This window comes from Carassius auratus, chromosome 16 (genome assembly GCF_003368295.1).
Source record: "Carassius auratus strain Wakin chromosome 16, ASM336829v1, whole genome shotgun sequence".
NCBI classification, from domain to species: domain Eukaryota; kingdom Metazoa; phylum Chordata; class Actinopteri; order Cypriniformes; family Cyprinidae; genus Carassius; species Carassius auratus.
Window position 1 is genome coordinate 13,045,311 of NC_039258.1, and position 6,000 is coordinate 13,051,310.

Here is a 6,000-nt window from a genome sequence, read left to right on the forward strand (position 1 = left end):
GTTGAAATTCCTGCAATAAAAGTAGCTATTAGTATCACAGCTGTAGTCGCAATGAATTCTCTCAGTTTTGTTTGTGAAAATCTCACATTGATAATAGCAGCACTAATGTCTCAGGCTCCATCATCTGCTCCCACTCATGTGGCCCGTCATTTTTTTCTACTCAAAGTGAGAAAGACTCCGTGGTGGTTCACTGTATGGGAATTTGACTAAGTGTTAAGCTGCCACCGCTGACCTTATTAGCGATTGTCACCATCTCTTCTCCAGCTCCCGAGAGCCTATAGCTGGTCTCACTGGCTAATGATTTACTATCGCTTCTCAGCACAAACGGCAATTACTGCAGTGGAATTATGGTGCTATTGATTGTGAAGACGACCAGCTTTTACTGGAAGCAGAAAGGCTAACACTCAGCCAAAGGAAGACTCCTTCTTCATTAGCTCTGCTCATCTCTCCTTCCCTGTCTTCTCTCGTTTTTTTTTTATTTTATGTCCTTTTATTCTGTTAGTCCTTTGATAAGTTGCCCCTAGCTTTATATTTAGCACTCTGAAAGCCTTCAGTAGCTCATTTGAAGCTTTTTGACTAGTAGTGTACGAGGTTCCGGACAGAGTGTGAGGTATTGACAGTTAGTGAAGAACTGCTGTGGGGTTCCACAGTTTTAGCATCTATCAGACTATGTGAATGAACTCGGCAAACTAAATGGTTGACCTAGTGAGGCTTTATTTTTCTACTCCCAGGCCAGAATGCATTCATGTATTTCAGTTACCGACTTGGGCTGAAAGAAAACGCTGTAAATGGCGTGTGGCAGCCAAATGAGGTGTTATGGAATGTTGTCTGGACTGTGCTGGGTTCTGGCCACATGTACTGTATGTAGGCTATATTTGTACTTTATATATTTTTACACATAAAAAGTGACATATTCTGTCATTCTGTTATATATGAGACATGTATATGCATAAATGTTATTAGTGGCATTTCTATTCGGCCTACTGCTTATAGATATACTGCCATGCAACAGTAACCGTTTTTTTTTTTTTTTTTTTGTTGAAAATGAGTTATTGGTATTTTTGGGGACATTCAAGACATCCTTTATCATCTGCATAAGTATCTTGAGTCAATTTTGTTGTTTTTCCAATAAAATAATGGGTCGTCTTAACCGTAACTTCGAAAAGAGATCATGTTCTTTTTAATGTTTACTAATGAACTTACTAAACATTAACTAATGTTAAAGGACCCAAAATGTGCCAAAAAAACCCTAACCTAACCCTAACCCTAACCCCACAACATTACACCACCACCACCAGCCTGAACCATTGAGACAAGGCAGGATGGATCCATTATTTTATGTTCTTTACGCCAAATTCTGACCCTACCATCTGAATGTCGCAGCAGAAATCGAGACTCATCAGACGAGGCAACGTTTTTCCCAATCTTCTATTTTCCAATTTTGGTGAGCCTGTGTGAACTGTAGCCTCCGTTTCCTGTTCTTAGTTGACAGGAGCAGCACCCGGTGTGGTCCTCTGCTGCTGTAGTCCATCTGCTTCAGGGTTCGACATGTTGTTCATTCAGTGATGGTATTCTGCATACTTTGGTTGTAATGAGTGGTTATTTGAGTCACTGTTGCCTTTCTATCAAATCCCAGTAGATCAGCAATTTTTAAAGTACTCAGACCAGCTTGTCTGGCACCAACAACCGTCCCACATTCACAGTCACTTAAAAATCCCTTTCTTTCCCATTCTGATGCTTGGTTTGAACTTCAGCAAGTCATCATCACCACATTTAGATGCCTAAATCCATTGAGTTGCTGCCATGTGATTGGCTGATTAGCAATTTATGTTACCAAGCAATTGAACAGGTTTACCTTATAAAGTAGCTGGTGATTGTATATACTGTATAAGTTAAATGCAAAAACAGGTAACAGATATATAGGACTTTGCATGCATGTAAATATTTCAGAAAAATGTTATGCTTGTGTATTAAATATATTTATTTATTTAAAATATTAATTATATGAAAATAGGGATGTAAATATATGTAAATATTTTCAAAATAGATACTGTATGTGTGTGTATTTATATAAACATAATAAATACACACATAACACAAACATATAGTATGGAAACAAAAACTTGAATACTATATAAAATACATTTTAATTTAAATGAATAGCAAATTAACTTGAAGTATATATAATAAACATATATATACTTCAAATTTTAAATTACATTATATTGTATTCATGGGTTTAATTGTTGCTAAGGACAGAAATTCCTGATGTTTTGATTAAATCCTTTCAAATTCCAAAGTGAATGAAAACACAATTACTAAATTAAACATTATATTTTTAACAGCATACTTAAAAATGTAAACCATTAATATGATCAGTTTTTGTTTGTGTTCATATTCTGTGTCCAGATTTTTTTTTTGTTCTAGATACTTTTATATCTGTAACTATCAATATCACTATTGTCTTTTGCGTTAAATGCTTGATAAATACCTGCTGTACAGTAATGCCCTCCAAACACCATGTGCTCCAGGCTTACAATTCTCCAGTTTTCTTGCCCTCAGTAGATTATAGAGGTGGTAAAATGTCCATTTACACAACCCTTCAGGGCATGCTGGAGGTAAGAGGCACACTGTCTATTACACACTAATGACATCAGAGAAAATCTGATTTCTAGAAAAATCTGTGTGAGAGAGGGAGAGTGAGCATAAGACTGCAGTAATGGCTTTATGATTGAGCTGGCTTACAAGTATCATCTTAACACGCATTAAAAGACGTCTCTCTCTCACACACACACACACATACTGTCACAAAGAAGCATATTCTTATGGTCTTGACTTCCTGTGACACATTAACAGTGAATAAAACAGAAGAAAACTGAGAGTGCTTCAAAAACATGTCATTGACAATGTCATTACAAAACTCTAGAAAGTAGAAGTTTTAAAGTGCATTTATATTATATGCCCATGCAATATAGTTTTCCAATATTATTATTTTTAACTGTAGTAGTTATATTAAATATGAATGTTTATTAAATTATATTATAATATCACAATTAAATGACAACTGCACTGTCACTTCATATTGAACAGGAGTAGGAAATTGCTGTGAATACAGTAACAATACTATGCTGTAGAATCATATATCTCCTGTATATTTCAAATGGACTGTTATCTTCTGTATATTTACAGATGTCCACAGAACTATGCTGGTGCTAAGGTTTCAAGTGTACACAGCAGCATGAATAAGTAATGTGGTTTCAGTAACATTTCAAACCAACAAAATATGACAACTATGTTACAGTAAATTCAGCTTTTAAAACTTTTTTTTAACTGTCTCAGTTAATGTACATGTGTGTAGGGCGTAAGTGTACATCTCTGTTAAAAAAAAATCCTTCTGCTTCTGTGTCCTTGTTTGGTTTCTAAATCAACTCACAGTTTGGCTTTAGCATGTTTCTAAGCTTACATGACATGCATAAAAACGCACAGCACACATAAATATAGATTTAAATTTTTTTAATTCTTTTAATAATTCAACCAACTTCAGTTTGCTGAAATGCATTTTGAGTTTGTATTCTTCATGAAAGACAGATTGCATTCTTCCTTAGCTAATGGTATGCAGTCATGAAATTTTTGAAACCTTTGTGTTGCCAAATTTTAGTTATTTTAGTTATGATTAGACTTAAGAGCCAGTCATATTGCTTAGTCTAAACAAAGCCCAAGTTTTCAATTAAGGGAACACTAATTATTACAGTGGTTAGTTCTAAAAGTAACTCCCACACATATTAACTCAATAGTTAAAATGTAAACGAGGGACTGAGAGGAGAAATTGCCCAAATGACCAAAGACCTAGAGGTGGATTGCAAAATTAGAGGATTGCAAATATACTGTGGAGCACAACCATGTAGAGCTTTGAAAACATAAAGCAAGATATTTCAATCAACAAAGAATTTGACTGGGAGCCATGCAGTGTAGAGAGGCGAGTAATCAGGTAATGAGCTCATTTTTTTAGTGCCAGTCAATGATCTGGCTGAAGCAATTTTAATCAATTGTAATTGATCCAGAGATGATTTAGGCAAACCCAGATAAATCGAGTTGCAGTAATCCAAACTTGAAGTTATAAATGCATGAATTACTGTTTGAAGGTCCTTCATGGAAAGCATCTTCTTGATTCTACCAATTGATCTTAATTGAAAGAAACTGCTTTTCACAACAGCACTGATCTGTTTATCAAAAGACAATGTAGGATCAAAGACAATGCCAAGGTTTTTAAAACAGATGCGTAGATTTGATGACAGAGGCCAAGCTGCTTGACAATGCCAGAAGACACAGCTGTTGGACCAAAAACCATTATTTCAGTTTTTTCATTATTTAACTGTAAAAAATTAAAGTCCATCCATTTTTTTTAATTTCCTGAATACATGAAAAAGTATTAGATATATAACAGTTATTGTTCTTAACAGGACAATAAAGTTGAGTGTCATCTGCAAAGAGATGATATGATAAATTAAGTTTCTGAATAATATAACCGAGTGGAAGCATAAATGAGGAGAAAAGGAGAGGACCCAAAATAGAGCCCTGTGGAACACCATATGAGATTTGAGAAAAAAATTCCTAAAATTCACTGAAAAAGATCTGATTTAAAGGAACACTCCACTTGTTTTAAAAATAGGCAAACTCCCCTAGAGTTGAACAGTTGAGTTTTACTGTTTTCTAATCCATTCAGCCGATCTTTGGGTCTGGTGGTAGCACTTTTATCTTAGCTCAGCATAGATAATTGAGTCAGATTAGACCGTTAGCATCTAACTCAAAAATGACAAAAGAGTTTTGCTATTTTTCTTATTTACAACTTGACACTTCCAGCATAATAATCAAGAAACTTTGCTGCTGTACCATGGGTAATAGCAGAGTTGCTGGGGACCAGTTTCAGGTCTAATATCATTGCGCCTGCTGCTCCCATGGTACGGGAGCAAAGTTCCTTGATTATTTTGCCGAAATGAGAGTATAGTTCCGAGCTGTATCAGCTTAGAAAATTGCAACTTTTCATTTTCCATCAGTGTTAGTACACAATGTAACTACAGAAGAGAAGGAAAAATAGCAAAACTCTTTGGTCATTTTTGAGCGAGATGCTAACGGTGGAGTGTTCCTTTAAGGTAGGAAGCAAACCAGTTCAGTAAAGATCCCTGGAAACCAGCTACCTAATCAAGTCCTTGTAGAAAGATGTCATGATCTTTTGTATCAAATGCTTAAATCAAGCATGAATAAGGTACAGCAAAAACCAGAGTCAATGGTAAAGTAAAATATCATTATTAATCTTCAAGAGGGCAGATTTAGTACTATGAAATTATCTAAACCCAGACTGAAATATGTAAAAAATTATTAAAAGCACTCAAGTACGATGAGATCGGAGACTAAACAACTTTTCCAAATCCTCTGAGATGAAAGATCATTTAGAAATGGGTCTATGGTTATTTAGGTCATGCTGATCAAGATTATGCTTTTTTAACAGTGGTTGGGGTATAGCATGTTTAAAAGAAGCTGGTACAATTCCATTTGTTAAGGAGATAATGATAATAGCAGTAACAACTTGACTTAAGACTAGAAAAGCCTCTTTAAAAGTCTGAGAAGTCCTATCATAAAGCTGTGAAGGTTAAATGGGTCAGAAAAGAGATAGGGAGCTCTAAAGTGAAGCCATTTCTAGAGGAAACAAATTTTAGAGGACATGTATGTTAGACCTGAAACACTCTGCTTTACGGATAAAATGTTTAAAAAATCTGATAACAAAAATCAGTGGAGAATTCTAATGAAACACTAAGAGCAGAATTTAAAAAGACATTAAATGTATTAAAAATAATCTTCAGCCTATATGCATTTTGTGAAATTAAATCTGACATGTATTTCCTCTGAGCTTCCTTAGCACTCTGATTCCGTTTAAGACATTCTTGTAAGAAATGTTCGTATGATTGCTATAGCACTGACAGACAGAGAAACATCATTAAACAA